This window comes from Microcebus murinus, chromosome 13 (genome assembly GCF_040939455.1).
Source record: "Microcebus murinus isolate Inina chromosome 13, M.murinus_Inina_mat1.0, whole genome shotgun sequence".
NCBI classification, from domain to species: domain Eukaryota; kingdom Metazoa; phylum Chordata; class Mammalia; order Primates; family Cheirogaleidae; genus Microcebus; species Microcebus murinus.
In genome coordinates this window covers 26,186,860-26,210,570 of record NC_134116.1, presented here as the reverse complement: position 1 = coordinate 26,210,570, position 23,711 = coordinate 26,186,860, and positions in this window count along the sequence as shown.

Sequence of the window (23,711 nt, the reverse complement as noted above, 5' to 3'; positions counted from 1 at the left end):
TTGTCTTGGTGAATTCTCTGAGCCTTTGCTTGTCTGAGAATGTTTTTATTTCTCCTTCATATACGAAGCTTAGCTTTGCAGGGAATAATATTCTAGGCTGGGCATTGTTTTGTTTCAAAAGAGTGAGAATGGGGCCCCAGTCTCTCCTTGCTTGTAAAGTCTCATTAGAGAAGTCTGATGTTATTCGAATTGGCTTTCCCTTGTATGTTACTTGCTTCTTTTGTCTTACAGCTCTTAGAAGGGCCTCTTTAGTTGATACTTTGGTCAGTCTGATGACTGCATGTCGTGACGTCTTCCTGTTTGCGTTGAATCTCTCAGGGGTCCTCTGAGCTTCTTGAACTTGTATATCGAGATTTTTGAGCAAGACCTGGGAAATTTTCCTCTATTATATCTTCAAACAGCTTGTCCAACCCTTGAGTGTTGTCTTCTTCCCCTTCTGGTAACCCTATGACCCTCACATTAGGTTTCTTCGCATAATTCCACATCTCTTGTAGGCTTTGCTCTTTTCTCTTGTTTCTCTGCTCTATCTCTGTGACGGTTTTATTTAGTTGGAGGATGTTATCCTCAATCTTTGAGATTCTTTCTTCTGTTTGATCTACCCTGTTCTTGAGACTTTCCACTGTATTTTGTAGTTCCCTGAATTGATTCTTCATATCCAGGAGTTCGGTTAATCTTTTCTTCATTGTGTCTATTTCTTTAGTGAAATTTTGTTCTAGGTCCTGGAGACTTTTTGTGGTTTCTTTGTGTTGGTTATTGAGTTGTTGTTGCAGGTCGGTGAATGTTCTTATGATCCACATACGAAATTCCTCTTCTGTCATTGGTTGCCTGATTTGGGTTGGTGTCCATTTCTAGGGGGCTGGTGCTCCTCTTTGGGGGTGTGTTTTCCGTTTGGTTCTTCATATTTCCTGATTTCCTTCACTGATTTCTTCCCATGTCGATCAGTTGTTGTTTCTTTCCTTTAGTTTTTTGTTTGGGTATTCACACACCTTGTTTAGTTTCTGAGCCGTTAGGTGGTGTCTGTGGGTGAGATTCGACCACTTCCTGTATAATGAGTCAGTGGGTGCCATGAAAAGGCTGTGCAGAATGCCATCCCTGTCAGTAGGTGGCACTTGCTTGGAGAAACAGACTATGTTGTTGATTTTGTGTGTTGTTATCAGCTCTTGTTCTGGGCAGAGCTGGATTGGGTAAGCCTGCCCTCAGGCACCACCAATGCCGTTAGCAGGGGTCAAAGTTCTGTTCTCTGCTTCTAGGAAAAGCTGTCAGCGAGGGGCTGGAATGGCCCAGCTCAGTCAGAGAGTCTGCGTGTGGGGATGGGGCTGTCTGAGACTCGCAGTCTAGAGCGGGCCTCCCTTCTTTCCACTCTCCCCAACTCCACAGCTACTCCTCAGCCTCTGCCAGCAGGCCAGACCACACGCCACCAGGCCTCCCCGGACTGCTGGCGTGGAGGTTCCCTGAGCAGGAATGCCACCTGGGCTGGGCATACAGCCTCCTTTTGGGGGTAGGGTTGCCCTCTAGGACGCTGATCTGCCCCTGAAGGCACACACACCTCAGTAGGCTGTTCACATATATCTCTTCTGTGCCCCGGGCAATTCGAGACCTCGGTGCACAGGATCTGGTCTGCAGGCCTGAACTCTGGATCCTAGAGTTCAAACTGTATCCCCACCAGGGAGAGGAGTTCCAGTCCCAATTCACCCACAGGGAGCCCAAGCTGGGTCTATGTCTCTCAGCCTCTGAGTCGGCACCGTTCTCCTGAGAACACCGTGCCAGCAGCACCTGGGAGGGCTGGCGGGTAGGGAGCTCACAGTCTGAGTTCCCCTGAGTCAGCTGTAGGATCCCAAAAGGGAAGGTCCCGTTCCCCTGGAGTTGCCTCCAGCTGGTTGCTGTATTGTTTCTCTTGGCAGTTGCAGGTAGGGTCCACGGAGGGGAGAATAAGGCAATATGGCGCCTGCTGTGCAGCTTGGGTCTGTGCACACGGAGGTGCCAGGAGGGAGTTGGGAGCCTGGTGCCCTGTCCGAACAGGCTCACTGCTAGCTGGCGGCGGCCGTCTCTGGGCTGGTGTCCGCAGGTCTCTTCACCCGCTGGGGAGCCCACCAGCAGTCCCAAATGCAGGGGAGGGGAAAGGGCAAATCCACCTACCCTTGCCGCTGGTCTCCGGGCTGTTCTGGCGGTCTCAGCTTCCAGTTCTCCTCGACAGCCTCCTCCCATGGAGTCTCCTGGGGTCTCAGGTACCCCTCCTTCCCGCCCTTGTCCGCTGTATGCTCATCTTCTTGCTTCTTTTTTCTAATTTCTGCTAGAATCTGTCTTTTCTGCAGAGACACTCTGTCTGGCGGTGTTTCTCGTCTGCCATCTTGATCCACCGCGGTCTTCTGTTTTTTAATGCATATTTTGTAAGCATGTTGTAGATTTCTAAAAATGAAAAACTAAAATTTTATTGAGATTGCACCAAATCTATTGACCAATTGACATCTTAACAATAATTTCCTCCAACCCATGTGTTTGTATCTCTCTTTATTTTCATACAGTTCTTTTAATTATTTTCATCGAAATTCTTTAGATTTCAGCATATAAATTGTGCACATATTTTTGCTATAATTATTCCAAGTATTTTATTTTTATTGGTCATATTTAAATTATATGTGTGTATATATATACATATACACATATTTGTATTACATTTTCCAAATGTTTACTGCTAGAATATAGAAATTTAATTTAATTTTGTATATTCAATTATATCCTTGACCTGTGCTAAATCTGTTTATGAGTTCTAGCAGGGAATTTGGGAAATTCTTGAGGATTTTCTATATAGCCAATCATGCCATCTGTGAATACAATAATATTTTCCTTCCTTTTTAATCTGTATATCTTCCAGTAAAATGTTGAATAGAATGTTCCTGTGTTATTCTTGAGCATATTGGACAAGCATGCGATCTTTTTCCACCAAATATGAAATTAACTGTAAGGTTTTATAGTGTGAGAACAACATTTCTTATAGCTTTCTACATCCTAAGTGCAAGTAGAAGTCCTGAGGGACCATTTTAACTTTCATAATGCTTTGGAAGCACCTATGCTCCTCAGTATGCTGGTGTCAGAGATGCTAAAAAGTATCAGCAATGCCCCACTAAGCCAGTGCTGGGCTCTAGCAAAAAGAAAAATGCAATTTTTCTAGGCAATAATAACATACTAGGTTTTAGGTAGGAACCTTCACTATCTTCTAATTTTTACTTCAAATAAGTGAATTTTCTGCAATATTTTAAACATTTTATATTTTTTATGAAGTAAATTCTCTTGTCTATATCTTCAAATAATATAAATTGATTTTGAATCTGTGTTTCACCACGGATTGATAATATATTTCTTTGAGTGGCTGGAATACCAATGACTGATATTCTCTCTCTCTCTCTCTCTCTCTCTATATATATATATATATATATATATATATATATATATATATATACACACATACACACACACTCCCAATATTTTATCCTACATATTAAGAAGGCATGTTGGAACTAATATAAACAAGACATATAGATGAAAAATCTATAATACAATGCAATTTTCAAAAACTCTCTGTGTTAAATATAAAAGTAGAATACTGCACTAAATTCTAGCATTGTAGCACTTGAAATATTTTCAACTTTTGTAGTTTTATCCTGGATTAATCATAAATGTAGGCAGATGTAACGAGAAACAGAATTCTTCAAAAAATATTTCTTGCTCAAATATAATATAGCCAGTATTATATAGAGAGACCTACAGAGAATGGTAATATGTTCAGGATGTCTTGTGAAAAAAATCACAATGAACAGAACATCAATCTTATAAGCATTTTCAAGAAACAGAAAATAAAAAGCTTATAAATACTGAAAGGCTTGCTTTGGGAAACAAGAAGAAGCAAGAAATATGAGTCGAATTTTAAAAGGTAATATACTCTACAGAACTGGGATATGTAAGTCATTATCTAAGAAGAAATCGAAAAAGCCTTTAGCAAAATGTATATTTGCATTCAAAAGGCAAATAGGAATTGGAACTGAATAGCTAAAGAAGTTAACAATAAAATAAAAAGACAGGAAAATTGCTGCTTTAGGAATTAGCTAATATTCAGCTAAATTGCTAAATCTGGCATTGGGCATCCTAACTTTAGAATAACATAAATAGGTTCTTCATGGCCTATCAAAAATGAATATTGAAATACTGATTCATTCTGTAAGGGAACAACCAAAAAATATGTAGCCAAAAGGACAGCAAACTGGGGAGAGGGAGGAAGCATTCCAAGTATTTCACAGGAAACATTTATTCGTTTCACTGAAAATAGTCTGTTTTTTTTTCTTCATTTTATTCATCAAGTCTCCAATTCTCTCTCTCTCTCTCTTCCTTTGTCTCTCTTTCTCTCTCTCTCTCCGTCTCTTTCACTTTCTCTTCTTTGCATGTGCTGTGCCATATTGAAGTAGTTATAGATGTCAGCCAAAATGGGGTCTAGGAAATATGTAGCAATGAATGACATCTGGACTGCATTGTGGCCTCACTTATCACCAGATGCAGTTAGAAAGCAACTGCTAATTTCCCATCTTATATTAGATTAAATAGCCACTGAAGATTCTGTAAAACTCCTGGTAAATGGCAGTAAGAAAAACATCCTTTGAACAGTTTTGATTTGTATTCCCTGTCGGTTCTCAGAGATTCACAAACCACTGGCATTCATCCCTAGCAGATGTCTTAACTCCCAGGGAATTTCAAAAGCCTAGTAAACTATTATGCCCCCTGTGAAAGTTAAAACACTTTGTGTTGATAACTGACTTTCTTTCTGTTTTATGATGTCTGCCCCAATCTTTTCTAGTATAGAGAACTAGATAGATGGACTACATAGAAATAAAGATATTAATAGATACAGACAGGTGATAAGTAGATAGATAATATAGATAGATACACTATACACCCACCCACCCTCACCAGTAAACACACATGTAGGCACATAAATATATGTTGACACACCAGTTCTTTCAAAATCGCTAAAAATGAAGCACATCTAAATTTATTTAGCTTTGAATTGAAATAAACTTTTTGAATTTAAAATGTCTTAATTGCCTTGAATCACCTATATCTGGCACAATATTTGGGCACTGTAAATGTTCGAAAAGCAAAACCAAAACCACAACAAAAAATAAAATAAAATGAAATAAAATGGTAACGTTTTAAGTTTCAATTAATGATATCATAAACACTTTGCAAAAGGGCCCCACCAGTCTACAGATGAATCAATGACTGACTTCTAAACAAGGTAGACAGTGCTTGATTAGTAAATAAACTGGCTACAGGCATCCTTCAGTTCTCACTGCACAGTAGGAAGCCTATTCTGCATAAACAATCACAAATGCCCATATTACTATAAAACTCTCTTTTGGGCTTCTTTCTGTGGCATGAGGAGCCATTTTAATATATTCCTCTAATTATTACTTGGAAACCAGAGCCAGATATGTTTTCATATAAATCAACGAGTATCATAAGCTAACACGTAGAGCAGGGGTCCTCAAACTTTTTAAGCAGGGGGCTAGTTCACTGTCCCTCAGACCGTTGGAGGGTCATTAGAGACTGTGATGCACATTCCACACATGCGCACTGTGGGCCCAGGATAAGTCGGCTGCTAAGCAGGACAGGGAGCGGCGGGCCTGATAAATGTAATTAAGCACAAAACCATTTGTCATGGGCAAATACAAAAATTTGAAAATTATAAATAGAAAAGAATTTTTAAAGAATTTCATTTAAAGAAAGAAACTTTAGGTAACTAAGAATGTCATTGTCTTTATATTCAAAGTTGGCAGAGGAGATTGCTATTTTTGTTTTGGAGTTTAAATGGATGTGCTAATTTATGGCCAACAGTTTTTGATGAGAATCAGAGAAAAATAGATACTTCAGTGAAAGTTCTTTCTTCAAATATATGGTAAAATTTTAATGGGGCTTGGAGCTTTAAAAAAATGAGCTATACAAAACATTTATTTAAAGCCACAACATAAATAATGTAGTAGATTATATTTTATTTAACTTTTTAAAAAGAAACAAACCCAGAAAATCAATCTAGGAATATCTCAGCTTTACCAATGCTGAGATGCACTCTTCCATAGTTGAACTAAAATAAGATTTTAAGGCTCATCCCCCGTTGGCTGACTGAATGGACTCCCTCTCAGCCAAAGGAATATCCTAAAACTAAATTGTCTGACAGGAGGAGGGAGGTCAGACATGCCTCCTCCTTGCCCCCTCCCTTCTTGGAGACATCTTCTGTAACCCATTAACAGGCCTAAGGGTATTCGAGACAAACTTGCAGGTCCTCAATTTATACCAGGAACCTACATCAGCGGCTTATCTCTGATAAATAGCTCCTTATGTTGAAACATTCCAAGCCTTTAGACAAATCTTCATGCCTTTAACCAACTACAAGCCAAAAAATCTTCAAACCCACCTATAACATATAAGCTCCTGCTTCAAGATGGATGGCCCATCTTTTTGGGCCAAACCAATGTATGCCTCCCATGTATTGATTTATGAGTTTACCTATAACCCCTGTCTCCCTGAAATGTATAAAACCAAACTGTAACCCAACCACAGCAAGTCTACTTGCTCAAAGTCTCTTGGGCATGGCTCCAGGTCATGGTCCTCAAATTTGGCTCCGAGTAAATCTCTATAAAATTATTTTACAGAGTTTGGCTGTTTTTCCATTGACAATAGACATTAATAACACAGAGGCTTTAAGGCTATAAAATTAAAGCCTATGACTCACAAGGATGGTCCAGTTTAAGGTATACATTTGGGAATTATCAAAATTTACATGTTTAAATTTTTGATACTGAATGAAAACGTGTAATAAATTGTAGTAAATTATAGCAAATAAAAAAGAACAAGAGAATGTCATGTGAAGACAGATGCAGAAGGCAGACAGAGGCAGAGATTGTAGTTATGCTTCTAAAAGCCAAGGAATGTCTGGTACATTCTGACATTTAGAGATAGTGCTCATGAAGAGAACAAGGTAGCCAGGAGGTGACCAAGACGGTCTTTAAACTTGAAAAAGTCTTCTTCCTGACTCTAGGCCCTAACTTCCCTTTACTTTAAGCATTTGCTTAAGAAAGCTTGTAATTGCAAATTCTTTCTCTGCTCCTTTAAGATGTAAATGTTTTTTAAAGTTTTTCTCAAGGACCTTGGAACCATTCCTTTGAAATGTTAAGGCACTGTCAAGGAAGATAGTGCCCCTATCTCCCAGTCTGAGTGGGTGAATAAGAATGTAGCTTAAATGGGCCCCTGGGTCCAAATTAAAACTACCTCCAGGGAAGATTTGAGAAAGTTTACCTCCCTTTAGTGTGAGGCCAATTAATGAACACAGGTGACCTTTGATCTCTGCCCAAGTAAACTCTTAAAAACTCTGAGACCCTTTGTTTCCATGGAGTTGAGCTCAGACAGAGTTATGGCTTCTTCTCTCTTGCAATAGCCTTGACCAAAGTCATCCTTGTCTTTTGTAACTTTGTCCAATTCAATTTTTATTTTTGCAGAAGTTATAGGCAAACTCTGGCAAGTCTTTGTTCTGTAAGGAAATGTGAATACTTTTTTAAAAAAGCACAGTATGTTCAGTTATAAAATAATTGGTAAAGTAAGATTAGTTAAGAAATAATCACTGGAATTACCAACTTAGAGATAATTGGTGATTTGTGTGGTGGTGGCAGGGCAGTTTTATTAAAATGGATTTAATGGAGGTAGGAAGAGAAAAAAATGAAAGAGGAGATTATAGGTAAAACTGGAGACATATGGTGCAGAAGCTGGAAAAGAAAGTTGATTCAAAAAATGGTCCCTTCCTTCTTTAAGTTGGGAAAAAGAAGACTGGTTGAAATCAACCAATATTGACTGAGAAGTCAAAGATGAAGATAAGAGAAAATTATTTTGGAGAAATTAAACTGAGTACATGATGTGAGATGTGAAGGAGGGGTAGAATCTCTATGTAATATCAATGTTTTCAGTGGAGAAAAAATTAAGGTTGCCATTTGAGGATGAGAATAGTAAAGCATGGTTAGATTCTTAATAGAGAAAAAATATAAGATAGCTATTAATATGTAAGGTGAAGAGGTTGAGATTGCTATCAACATCAGTGCTCAAAAGCACTTAGGGTTCATTTAAATTGGTAATACTGCATTTCAAGTATGTCTTCAGTGGCATTCAGTAGCACTGTTGCAGGTGCGGGTTAGGTGAAAAATTGGACTTAAGTAAAATGATAGTTTTACTACACAAGTATGGAGAATAAGATGAGTAAAGGAGATTGCTGTGTGTGCAATACAATGATTAAAATGATTTACCATAAAATTTGAAGTCTGAGAACTCAACAAGGGTTAATAGACAGTGAAAATAAAAGGACAAATGGATTGAAAAACTTAGTGAAAGTCAAAGGATTGTTAAAATTGAGGAATTAAAAGAAGGAGATGGTGAATGAAGAGTGAAAAGTCTGACATTTGAAACTATAAAGGGAATGAAGAATTGGTAATGAAAAGAGAGTGACAATGGGAGTGAGAAATTAAAAAAGGGTAGACTTATGCACATGGTTGAATAATTGTATAAACATATATACACACACACATATATACACACACACACATATATATGTATATATATATGTATATATATATATATATATATATAATCTCAGGTGGAAAGCACACACAAAACAAACACACATCACAAAAGAAGGAAAACAAAGGAAGTATTCATAATAAAGTGACATCTAATCAGCATGACTTTCCCTGAATGACCTCCCTATATAGCATCACTCCTTCTCATTATCACACTTGTTAAAAAAGAAAGAAAAAGAAAGAAAAACGATGGAGACAAGAATCATTATAAGGGAAAAGCTCAGGAAACTAAGAGTCCTAGTCATTAAATATTTCAGCTATATGGATTTGGAAATAAATAAAAATGATGAGAAATTAAAAATGAACTAGAATCAGTCTTTTACTAATGATACATAATTATATCTTTCATCTTATAAAATTAAAACTGATGCTAAATTAGGATTTGCAGTTTGTTTGAAATCAAACTATAAATTTGTAAACTGTAAAATATATGATTTTTTAAGAACAGTAGTGAATGTCTCCTGATTTTAAATAATAATCTCTATGGCACACTACAAACTATTTTTCTATAGGGAATACAGTTTTCATTGGGAAAAAGTAGGACAAATAAAAACTTTGGAAAATTAACTTTTATATTGATAATATAATAAGCTAATATGGGAAATATTAGCAACCTATATTTGACATATATTTTTACTTTTTTTTTTTTCAGACAGAGTCTCACTCCATTGCCCTGAGTAGAGTGCCATGGCATCAGCTTAGCTCACAGCAATCTCAAACTCCTGGGCTCAAACAATCCCCTTGCCTTAGCCTCCCAAGTAGCTGATACTATAGGCGTGCACCACCACACCTGGTTAATTTTTATATTTTGAGTAGAGATGGGGTCTCACTCTTGCTCAGGCTGGTTTTGAACTCCTGAGCTCAAGCAATTCTCCTTCCTTGGCCTCCCAGAGGGCTACGATTACAAGTAGGAACCCTGTACCTGACTGAGGTAAATTTTAAAATAATAACCTTATAACAGCAAATGTGTTGTTATTTAGAATTCTTTAAGTTTATGAATACTTTACTAAAATATCACAATGACTATGTTCAAAATCAAGATATTTATAAAACATAAATTTTATATATGCATGCCTTTTAATAATTTAAGAAAATTTAGTTTAAAAATTAATATTTTGTATCAATTCAAGTTTAGCCTGAGCAAAATGAGTCTCTAAGTACATAGATTGGGCAAAATGGCACATTATTAGAAGATCCATCAAGTGCATTCATTGCTAGTATTTGAAGAAATTAAATATACATAAAAATACAATGAATATGCATTATAAATTTTATTCTCAAGATGAATTTCTAACTCTTAAAAACATCCATAGATTTTTTTTCATAAAGGGAGAAATACATTAAATTTAAAATAAATTTCAAGTAGTGCATTAGTCTTATTATTTTTAAAAGTTATAAGAATGTAAAATTACTTGGATATTGTAAAGTTAAATGGTTATTATATAGCTTTCTGCCACGTGAGTCCTAGTGAATTGCATATACTAAATATTTTTGTAAAGTTTTATTACTTTTAAGTAGTTTCAACCAAAATATGTTCTTTAAAAGTCTATGTGACACTCACTCTATTTAATGGATAAACACTGGTTATATTTAATATGGCAGATTTCAATTTCTGATTTTTACATTGATGAGTTTTGTGCTCATATTCTCTCTGAACAGAAAGATATGTATTAATACGATAACTTGACAGAGACCATTTCATATAATTAATACCTCATAGCTCCAACATGCTATGAATAATTTAGATTTTATTATATTTTTGATGTGCTTGAATGTCCTTAAAAAGAACTTCAAAGAAACATTAATTTTGATCTTTGTTAACAATATCAAAAAATCATTTCTAAATAAACAGCCTCAAAACCATCCAAATTATAAGAGATTAGCAACTAGAGAAGTTTGAACAGTGAAAGTTTTTTAGTATTTATGAAACTCTCCATTAAAATGGAAAATATTATGAAGTAAATTTCAATCATTGCTCCCCAGTAGTTCAGAGAGTCACAGCAATGAAGGAGACATAAGGTTACCTTCAGGTAAAGAAAACAGCAGACTTGATTCATATAGGCTCAGTATACATGAGTGTATATTTAAAGTAAATATTTGTTAGTTTTTTTTCAATAATTAGAATTGTTTATGTTTTTATCAATTAACACAGAGAAATTAAGGAGTGCCTATTTCTTCATTTTGGGTACTATGGATCACATTTGATCAAATCACATTTGTAACCTTTACTCCTATACCAAATTTTGCTGTGCATTGCTTTATAAAGAAACAAAAATAATAAGTTACTATGTTTTCTTAAGCAATTATAAGGAGAAAACACATATTAACATTTTAATTGTTTAGATGAAAACAAATATGAGTTTCTAGGAAGTCAAGTTAAGTGGCATCTACATGCACAAACACCCACATCATGGATACATGCACACTGGTTTAACTCTATTTTATTTGATAATAATTTCCAAAGCCTGAATTTTAGCTTTATAACAACTAATAATAACAACCATATTATTATATTCAAAGTTTTCTAAACTAATATAAACTGTCACCAAAATAGTTTACTAGACTATGTTTTTTTGAATTGTAATAAAATTTGGAGCAGGACTCTTTAAGCCATGTCAGAGTTTTACAGAATATACTCTACAACCATTATCTAAAATGTCTTAGGTTATATAATATCACTGCAAAAAAAAAAAAAAAAGACATTGAGAAAAAGAATGCTTTGTAAGATATTGAAATAATGTTGGAATGATTCATTCTGCTTTGTTATTTATGGTAATCTAGGTTCAACATTGCATTAAAAACACACATTAGACATTAAATTTCCAGCTTTATTGAATTTTGACAAATTTAATTAAAAAGACTTATTGGGCCTCACACATTTTAGAAATTACTGAGAAATTAAAACCTTCTCTTTTTTTTTTTTAGTTTTATGATACAAATTGGAAAATTGCTTATCCTGATAATTCTTTTTCTTCATGCTTCATATATTCATAGATTTAGCCATCATGGACCATATATTAAACAAGTATTACAGTAATTTTGCATGAGCACTTTGTTTCATCTTCCTTTGTCCTTTAGTTTATTTTGATAAAATGATTAAATTATCCATATCTTCTGCCTATTTCAAGTTGACTATGCTATTACTCAAAATAATGTTCTCTCCAAATTTAAAGTGCAGGGAGAATATTGACAACTAGGCAGTCTTGATGAGAGTGATAATTTTTTAGACTAGTTATGGTCTTAAATTCTGATAGCTCTCACTAAATGGCAATGGAGTTTATCCTATTAGGATGAGTGTAAATCAAGAACAATTTTCTTTTGACATTGCCAGTTGAGACAAGTAAAATCCTCATTTTTGAAATGTATCTCTAATTTAAAATGTAGATATAAAGCTTACTTAAATATATAATTTCTTATTGACATTAGGATAAAAATATAGAACACAAGAACTAAATAATTGTCTACCAACTAAAGGGGAGTCCTATTGTTACTTATAACATTGCAGATTTAGGATTATGTCAACCAAAGAATAACAATGACAATCACAAAACACAACACAACAAAGCAGCAGCAACAACAAAACTTTTGTGTGTACATATGTATATGACCTTGTAGAAATGTGAAGCAAAGAAATTATTATTGGAATAATTGGTCACTACAGTGGAGTGAGAATGGAAGGTGTGTATATATTTTTTTCATAAATGAAACTTTTATCATTTCACTAAAACCAAAATTATCTAAAAATTAATTTTAAAACTAAAATACTCTTTTTTCTTATATAACTCAAATATTTAGTTATCACATCATATCCTTTATTTTAGGTATGGTATTGACACCTCTGGTTTTGTGTCCATTGGTAGATCAATGGATAAAGAAAATGTGATCATTTATAGCTATAGCTATAGATAGATAGATATACAATGGAATATTATTCAGCCTTAAGAAGGGAGAAAATTTTGTCTTTTGTGATAACATGAATGAACCTGGAGGACATTATGGTCTATGCAATAAGGTAGGCACAGAAGGACAAATCCCACATGGTCTCATTTATATGTGAAATCTAAAAAAGTCAAACACATATAAGCAAAGAGTAGCAGGGTGATTAACAGGAGTAGGGAGTTGTAGAAAATGTGGAGATGTAGGTCAAAGGGTACAAGGAAATGAACTTGCAGTTATAAGATGAGTAAATTCTGGAGACCTAATGTACAGCACAGTTACAATTGTTAATTAAGTGTGTTGCATACTTGAAGTTTACTAACAGAGTAGATCTTACCACATACACACACACACACACACACACAGAGGTAACTATGTAACATACTGAGTATGTTAATTACCTTGATTATGCTAATCATTTCACGATGTATGTACACATATATCAAAATATCATGCAGTACACCTTGAGTATAAAATATAATTTTTATTTGTCAATTATACTTCCTCTTTTTAACGCAGAAATATATCTTAGAACTCTATGCACATCATCACATTTAGATTGGCCTCATTCTTTGTTTAGGGTAATAGAAATTAAAATTCCATTACAATAATATTGAGTTATTGGTATAAACAGTGACCTGTTGATGGGCATTTAGTTCGCTTCCAAATTATTTGGTATTACATGTAATATAACATCAAATATATAATCGAAGTAATACGACAAGACATTCCACATCCTATTGACTGATTTCCCCAATTAAACTAAAGTGTAGACTATTTTTTAAATAAGAAGAATTAGGTCCTTGCATATTTCTCCATCAATCTTTCAAGGACTAGTAATGTAATTATCACTGTTTCTCCCGTTTCACCGTAAATAAATCTAAATTTTAAGTGAAAATGTCTTGTAGACTTTATAAACATTATAGAACATTATAGAAGCTTCTAACTTCATTCACCTTTTGTAAAAATTGACATATAAGAAAGCAGTGAATATTTATTGGGTTTATTGTAAAAACTTCTGAATAATTATTTGTCTTCATTCTTTATACATAGAAAAAATGGCATTTCAAATTTTTATATTAATTTTGTTCCATATAATTATATTTAAATCAAACAAATATGCTTTGATATTTAATTTATCCACATAAAATTATGTAAAATCTTTTATTGGCACATTAAGCAAATCTGTTTTACATGCTATATATTTGAAGAAAGATTTATATAAACAACAACTATACATTTAGTTTTCTTCCTTCCTGACTCACATAATTCCTGATCTTACAAATTCATACCATTGATTGTATTCTTATCTGCATATGCATGTTCTTTTTACTCATGATTTTCTTTTGATATAATCAAAAATCCTCCACTTTTCTCTGGACAAGTGAATGATGTTAGAAAAAATTAAACATATATTTCATCAATAAATTTTTCAAAATTTCATTTGTCTTCTAATTATGTCTCAATTTTGATATTTTTCTACTTTTTCTAAGCTTTATTTTTTTCTAAGTTTTCTCTCCCATTCTTTTCTATAGGTATTACATTATATCATATAATATAATCCAAGTTGAATTCTACAGTAACAATCTTTATACTGTGTTGAAATTACTTGTCTATGAAGCCCTTTCCTCTACCAATTTTTACACCAAGTTACTTAAACGTAAAAACTATGGCATATTTACATTGAAATGTAATAAAATTTTGTGGAATGTAAGTTCTATTTAAGTTTCCTGTGGTTTTAAGTAAAACTGTTTAAGAAATAAAATAAATGAATGATTAAAACTGAAACAATAGCAAAGGCACAAATAACTCTCATGGAAATATGCTGGAATAGTTGAGAGATTCTAAGATTATACTGAAGAACTAAATCTCAATAGACCAGGAATCACAACTGTTCTAAAGATCTCAGACACGTTTACAAAGATTCCCTTCAAGTATTGCTATTAAGAGACACCAGTCCCACCTCTGAATATCTCAGATTAGTATTCCACATTAAAGAAGGAAAAACTAAAAAAAATATATATATATATATATATATATATTTATATATATATTTATGGTGCAGGATAAGTTTCTATATTTACATTTTCTCTATCTCTATTTTATTGGTACAATTGAGAAACAGCTGCTAGAGGCACTTCCTTGCATATTAAGGGTAATTCCCAGAGAAAATAAATTTGTTATTAGACAAGCAGCCAAACCAAGATGTAGTTAATGCATTTTGATGCCAGGGGATTCCAATATTTGCTCTGAGGATTATTAATAATGCTAATCATAATATATTGAGCACAGTCTGTGCCAAATTATATACTGTATAAAATATCTTGTTTAATCCTCAAAGCCAACCTGAAAGGGAGGTAAGATTACAAATAATCCCCATTTTATAGATAATGAATCTAAGGCTTACATTATTGCATTAGCAATATTCTAATATGTTCCCATGTGTATAATTTTCCCTCTGTTGTCACATTGATATTGAAGAATTCCACATTTATTGTGATACACTTGGTATACATTGAGTAACAGCATTGTGTAATGAATGACTAAAATGCTGATTAACTGTATTGAAAATAAGCAAATACATGAACAAATTTTAAAGGCTGAACTTGTTTCTTATAAAGGAAAACTATACAAACCTACTTGGACAATGGTTTTAATGATATAATGAGATAAAATAATTTTATACTTCATCAGAATCAATATATCACTATTTGTATCTATTCCTATATCTATACTTAAATCTACATTTATGGCCATGCTTATACATGTACAATCATGTACCACATAAAGACGTTTCAGTTAATGACAAACTGCATATACAACAGTGATCCCATAAGATTATAAGAGAGCTGAAAATTTTCTATCTCCTAGTGATCTAATAGCCCTTGTAATGTCATAGCGCAATGCATTACTCACACGTTTGTGGTGGTGCTGGTGTAAACAAACCTACTGCACTGATAGTCACAAAAAATATAGAACATACAATTTTGTACTATCATATAAACTAATATTTGATAATGATAATGAAAGACTGTTACAGGTTATGTATTTACTAAACCAATTTTTAAGTGTTATTTTAGAGGGCACACCTTCTACTTACCAAAAAAAAAAAATGTTAACTACAAAATAGCCTCAGGCAGATCCTTCAAGAGGTATTCCAGGAAAAGGCAGTGTTATCATAAGAGATGACAGCTTCAGGCATGCTATTGCCCTGGAAGACCTTCCAGTGGGACAAGATGTGGAGGTGAAAGACCGTGATATTGATGATCCTGACTTTGTGTAGGCCTAGGCTAGCATTGAGTGCTTGTTTATGTCTTAGTTTGTAACAAAAAAGCTTAGACATTTTTAAAAAATTGAAAATGGAAACAAGTTTATAAAATAAACATAAAAAATAAAATAGTTTTATATAGCAGTACATTATGCTTGTATTTTAAGCTAAGTGTTATTACAAAAGAATCTAAAAGTTAAAAATAAAAGTTTATAAATAAAAAGGTTATAGTAAGCAAAGGTCAATTTATTATTGGAAAAAGAAAAATATTTTCTTATAAATTTAGTGTAGCTTAAGTTTATAGTGTTTATAAAGTCTACAGTAGTACACAGTCATGTCCTAAATCTTCATATTGACTCACCACTGACTCCCTGACTCACCTAGAGCAACTTCCAGTCCTCTAAGCAACAATCTTGGTTAAGTGTCCATATAGGTGTACCATTTTTTATCTTTGAGACTATATTTTTACTGTACCTTTGATATGTTTATATATGTTTAGATACACAAATACTTATGATTGTGTTAAAATTGCCAACACTGTTCAGTACAGTAATATGCTCTACAGGTTTGTAGCCAGGAGCAATGCCATATATACTAGGTGTGTAGTAGTCTGTACCATCTAGGTTTATTATTCTATGATATTTGCACAATGACAAAATCACCTAATGATGCATTTCTCAGCATATGTCGTCCTTAATGGATCCATGACTGTATCTGCTTTTACATTTACATTGCTATCCATGTGTATATGTACATCAACATCTTTAATGATATTTATTCATAATTTGAAACAAAACAATAAAAATCATGCCATACTTTTTTTCAACAAAAATTTCAAAATTATTAATGTAACAATACTTGAAGATCTTTGAGTTAAGAGTATCATAAAGAAAGAATGATAACAATCTCAATTGCTTTCATATATTATAATATCAGGCATATGTCAACAATAAATCTGAGTTCAAAATTGCATGTAACATTAACAAAAACATTTTACATTATCCTCTTAGAAGCAATATTGTGTGTGTGTGTTCATTTTGTATTCTTAACCTAGAAAATGTAGAATGACAACTTTTTAAAAAATTCTTAAGCTAACCAGTATTAATAGATACAAAGCTCACCTTACTCTCCAAAAAGTCCTCCTTACACGTACTATTTGTATTCTTTTATTATTATTTCACAATATTAAGGAAGTACAAACACTTTGGTTATGTATATTTTGCCTTTGCACCACCCGGGGAGAGCTATAAGTGTGCCCAGCCCCCAGACATTGCCATTAGGTGTGAATTACCCATCCCCTCTGCACCTTTCCCACCTGTCTGTCACTCTATGAACGTTACTTCCACATATACTATTTAATTCCTACATCATTATTTTTTTATTCCTTAAAGTAATAATAGTTTCTGAATAGAAATAAATCTTAAAGGGGTGGGGTAAAAAATAATTCCTTTTGAAGACATATGTCTCAAAAAACAAAGGGGTGCCCTGGTCAAAAATTTATGAGTTAGCCTCGCTGTAATTTTATGTGAATAAAACAGGGTATTTTTCAATTGCTGAATGGGATGGTTAATTTTGTGGGTCAACTTGATTGGGCTAACAAATGTTTAGGTAGTGGGTAAAACGGTGTTTCTGGGTGTGTCAGTCTATGAAGATGTTTCTGGAAGAAATCAGCATTTGAATATGTAGACTGAGTATAGAAGATGACCCTCACCAATGCAGTTGACCCTTAGAACAAAAAAGCAGAGAAAGGATGAACATGCTCTCTGCTTAAGCCTCACACATCCATCTTCTCCTGTTCTCAGACATCAGTGCTTCTTGTTCTTGGGACTTCAGACTAGAATTGGAACTCACATCATTGACTGTTGTGGTTCTCAGGCCTTCTGGCTTGGACTGGAACTTTGCCACAGGATTTCGAGGGCCTCTACCTTGCAGACAGAAAATTGTGGAACTTCTCAGTCTCTTTAATTGGCATGAGCCAGTCCCTCATAATAAATCTCTTTCTATATCTCTATATGTATCCTATCAGTTCTGTTTATTTGGAGAGCCCTTATTAATACGCCAAAATCTCCTTTAAATTTGATAAGAGACAGAAGTACAGATTTCAAAATTCTGTGAGTCAAATCGAAAGGTGGGAATGTTTAATGGCATGTATCATCTGCATAGCAGGCACCCATTCTTACTTTTACTTTATTTATTTTTTGTAATGATGATTTAGTCAACACAACTGATAGACATTTGATAACTGTTAAGAAAAGGGTAATTTGACATTCTGTGCTTTGACTAATGACTTTGACCCGTAATAATTGATATATTATGTAAAGGACATAAAGATATGCTATTTTTCTTAGTTGACTATTTTTAAAAATAAACTAAAATAATTTTAAGGACATAATTTTTATTTATTTTTGATATCAGTATTATATTCTTTTTATAACACATGTATTTTTGTGTTATGACCACAAATTAAAATTTTCAGAATGCAACCAAAGACCAAATGGTAATCTGGGCACAAGAGAAAGCCATTGTGTCTATAGAAAAGTCTCAGTATCTGCAGAAATATTAGTGCAAGGGCAATGGGTGGCTCCTGGTTTAAGCACAGATCATGGTGGCTTTAGTGCACAATTTATTTTTTCTAATGACATTAATGTCTTGCTAAGTTATCTCTACCACCCTAAAACTTGATTAATCTTCTGCTTCTTTCAGCCATAAACATTCTCTGTATGCCCACAACACTTCTTAGCTAAGATGGTTTTGGTTCCCCTCTCAAAGGTTTTAGAGTCCCTGTTGGGAAATAAAAAGAAGATGGAAGCAATGATTTAAAAAAATCAAAGAAACAAGGAAATAGAAAGTTTAATAACTATAGAACACAAACAAAACATTCATTAAGTCAATAAGCACAACAGATAAAAATGACATTAAAATTAGATTGTCAGTTTAAACTTCATATAAAAAGTAAATATATGATGACCATGAAACACATTTCTTTTTTTTATACTTTAAACATATCTATTTATTTATTTCTTATTTTTTTAATTTTAGCATATTATGGGGGTACAAGTGTTAAGGTTATGTGTATTGCCCATGCTCCCTCTCCCTCTTTGAGTCAGAGCCTCAAGTGTGACCACCCCCCAAACGTTGCACATCTCACTCATTGTGTTTGTATATACCCGTCACTTCCTCCCCACTCCCATCTGCCCGGCACCCGATAAATGTTATTCCTATACATTCACTGAGGTGTTGATCTGTTAATACCAATTTGCTGGTGAGTACATGTAGTGCTTGTTTTTCCATTCTTGAGATACTTCACTTAGTAGAATGGGTTCCAGCTCTATCCAGGAAAATACAAGAGGTGCTATATCACCATTGTTTCTTAAAGCTGAATAGTACTCCATGGTACACATGTACCACATTTTATTAATCCACTCATGAATTGATGGGTACCTGGGTTGTTTCCACAGCCTTGCAATTGTGAGTTGTGCTGCTATAAACATTTGAGTGCAGGTGTTTTTCTCACAAACTATACTACAAGGCTATAGTAATCAAAATAGCCGGGTACTACCACAAGAACAGGGACATTGACCAATGGAACAAAACAGAGAACCCAGATATAAAACCATCCTCATATAGCCAACTAATCTTCAACAAAGCAGACAAAAACATACACTGGGGGAAATAATCTTTATTCAATATATGGTGCTGGGAAAACTGGATAGCTACATGTAGAAGACTGAAACAAGACCTACACCTTTCACCTCTCACAAAAATGAACTCACGCTGGGTAACAGACTTGAACCTTAGGTGTGAAATTATTAAAATTCTAGAGGAAAATGTTGGAGATACTCTTCTAGACATTGGCCTAGGCAAAGAATTTATGAAGAAGACCCCAAAGGCAATCACAGCAGGAACAAAAATAAACAAATGGGATCTGATCAAATTAAAAAGCTTCTGTTCAGCCAAAGAAACTCTCAGGAGAGCAAACAGACAACCCATAGAATGGGAGAAAATTTTTGCAAGCTACACATCTGATAAAGGGCTGATAACTAGAATCTATTTAGAACTCAAGAAAATCAGCAAGAAAAAATCAAACAACCCTATCAAAAAAATGGGCAAAGGACATGAACATAAACTTATCAAAAGAAGACAGAATAATGGCCAACAAACATATGAAAAAATGCTCAACATCTCTAATCATCAGGGAAATGCAAATCAAAACCACAAAGTGGTATCACTTTACTCCAGTGAGAATAGCCTTTATCAAAAAAGTCTCCAAACAATAAATGTTGGCGTGAATGCAGAGGGATAGGAACACTCCTACACTGCTGGTGGGACTGAAAACTAGTTCAACCTCTGTGGAAAGCAATATGGAGATACCTTAAAGTAATAAAAGTAGATCTAACATTTGATCCAGCAATTCCACTACTGGCCATCTACCCAAAAGATCAAAACACATTTCTTATAACTACCATTTCCTCATCATTTTTCATTTTATTAAATGGCAGTACCATCTACACACCTGCTAAAGAGAGAAATTTGGAATTATTTTTAACTTTCTTCTTCCTTAGTTCTGTCACCAAATCTTGCTACCTTAATTAAAACAAAAAGACAAAAAAACCTTTAGATTCCAACAACTTTCCTCTACTTTTAACTGATAACTAATCCTTCAAGCTATCACCTTCCTATGTAACCTGGGTTCATATAATTGGACCTCCCATATCCATTATTCTCCTATCAATTATTTGTACTGCAAGCAAGTTTACAATCATTATTATAGTCTTTCTCTGGTTTACAATTCATCAGTGTTTTTTCTCTGGGTATGTTACCCTCCAAAAAGAAATTCTAATTGTATCAATTAGTACTCTTTGAATTAAAATTAACTGAAACAATTGAAACTAGCCTAGCCAAAAAAGACAATGTGGGTTATCTAACATTATAAGTTTGTGGGTAACTCAAATAATGTCACAAAGAAGAATTTCTCTCTATCTATCATTCCTGCCCTGTTCTCGTTTGTTTTCAATCCAAGAGAAATTCTCCTCTTATGGATGACTGTGAGCAGCCCTAGATTATATTCCTGTAGCTCCAAATTCATTGGAAAGGTAAAAATGTCTTCCTCTCCATATTTGAAAAAATTTTTTTCAGCTTGGCTGACATTGCATCAGTGTCTAATATAACCATTTTGAATCAATTTCGGTGGATGGAAAGTACTGGTTAACTTAGCTTTAGGTCACATATGCAACTCCATGGTGTGAGGAGGGTGAGCAGTGCTGGTGTCAACACAGTGAATTTATGGATTGGTAGAATCCTGATGTTAAGCATGTAATAAATTTAAGAAAAGAAAACCAAGCCCTGATTTCTAAATGACAGCTCCTCTAGAAGATGAATTATTACACTTCTTGCTACTTTTTAAAATTATATAATAGAAAAATGAATAAAAGACAAAATATCTTGGCCTCATGCTATATTGTATTGCAAAGAAAGTGAGTAAAGGGTCTGAGATAAAAATTAGATTAAAAATCATCAATTTTAGAGTAAATAAAATGTACAAACAGCTGCTTCTGGGTGAATAAGATGAAAAGAAATATTGATGCCAGTTTGAAAATAACAAAGAGAGAGGGAAAAGTAAACATTGTATGAAAAAACACCTAATATCTTTCTTGAAAGAATACATAAGTTAAGAGAGAGCATTCTTCCCAAAGGTTTTATGCTTCAGAATAATTTAAAGATATAAGAAATCATTTAAATAAGAACTATAGATAAGATGGTATATCAAGGAGATGAGTTTAAAAAGTAGACTGCATAACTATGTAAAGTATGCAGAGCGTCAAACTTATATTAATATACTTAGAAAACTATGAATAGATTATAAAAATGGAGCACAATAGACATTTGTGACAATCAAATTACTGACAAAAAGTAAAGTCATGTCTTAAGCGACGGAAGTTATTGGTAATGATTTGAAGGTGATGAACTCAAGATATGTACAAGTAATAACACTAAAAATACTGAAAGGTAGAGATGAAAGACATGAGACATGATGGACCTCATCATTCAAATCTCATTAATATAAATTTGTAAAATTAAATATTTAATTTAAAAATATTCCAACTTCTGAATGAGTTTAACTCATTTTTAAGCTTTGAAGATGTATTCATTATATATTTTGCAGTAAGAAAATATGTATTGGAATAAAATTGCTTATAACATTCCATTAAAATGAAATTTTGTTTTCATTAATTTTACATTACATCTATAAAACAGATAAATTTTTAGTAGCATCAATCCTTTGATGTAGCTGATATTTGCTTCAGATATATTGTCAATTTTATCAAAGTTCTATGTGTGCTAGAAAGGAATGTATTTAAGTATTCAAATTAGTGTAGCATGTATGAGCATGAAATAAAGCTTCTTTTCAAATTAATTGTTCTAGAAGATCTCTCTGGCATATCAAATGGTGAATAAAGTCTGTTAAAACATTTTATTGTGATTTTGAGTATGCTGATTTCTAAGTTTTAATGTTCACTTTTCTGGAGAAATTTTGGGGATTTTTTTACTTTAGATAACCTCGCTAGTAGGTATTATACTAATAATATTATACTTATTATACTTCTCTGTGAAAGTTCCCTTTTGTTGATGATCTATAGACTCTGCCTATCCTGTAAATGCTGTTAACTGAAGCTCTTTACATGTAATATTTGGGCAGTATATTAATATTGTCATTATCTGGAGTTGGGCCATTCTAGTTCTTTTAATTTGTGTGTCTGCTACGTCTTACCCATCATAATGTATGCTTCTGGATTGAGAGCTCATATTTAGAGTATTTTTTCAAGTAGAAATACTGAGAGGCTTGGGTTGAGTCTGTGTTCCTATAGAACTAGCTTATGTTTACACGGTATTGTAAGAGTCTCATTGTTCCAGATCCAATTTGTCTGGGACTAGAAGACGGGGCAGAGGATTTCTGGATTATGTTATTCAGTATAAATTCCAACTGCAAACTCCTATGATGCTCAAATTATAGTTATGAATTCTAAGAGAGAATTTGTTTTGTACTCATCCTAACCCTTACCTTATATGTAGCTTTATTGCAATCTTAGTCCCAAATCTTCATTAAGAGTTTTATCTCCTATTCCCATAAAGGTGTATATATAGTATAATATAGTTGTTTGTTCTAGAAAATTTTGTGGTTTAGTAAAAAAAAAGACAATACAAGTAAAACAACATCTATAGATTTTTTTCTGCAAATATTGCATTTCCATTGAAAGAAGTGGCGTGTGAATATAAAAAATGTGTATATATGTATAAATGTATGTGTGTATATAATTAAAATAATCAAAACCCTATACCCCAATGCTTATAGTTCTTCAAACGATTTTTAAATTCCATGACTTCATCATGCATTTTCTGTCTCCATACTCAGTATTAAGATATCTATCCCAATGCAAATGCCACTCCTTCATCATCTCCCACAGAAAATCCACTTAAACTCAGTACATTTTGAGTTTAACTTTACCAAAGAGTTTGGCTTTCTTGGCAAAGATATTCAAATCACTGAGTCAGTAGTCTTCCATCATCTTGCAAGTTTCGCCATTCTTCTTCCTTCATTCTCTTTAAATTTTGTAACATGTCCCCTCCACCTCCACACACTTTTTACACTCAAAGGATTCTTCTAACATCTAAGACTTCTATAGAATAAGTTTGTATGCCCAAATGCTTTTAAGAATATTTTACAAAATAAATAGATAAATAAAATACACACTGATTCTTAAGAGGGATTCCCTGACAAATGTTTCTGGGGAAACTATTTTCCAACTTGTTGCTAGTGTCTGTGCAGCAACTTTTTTTGTTCT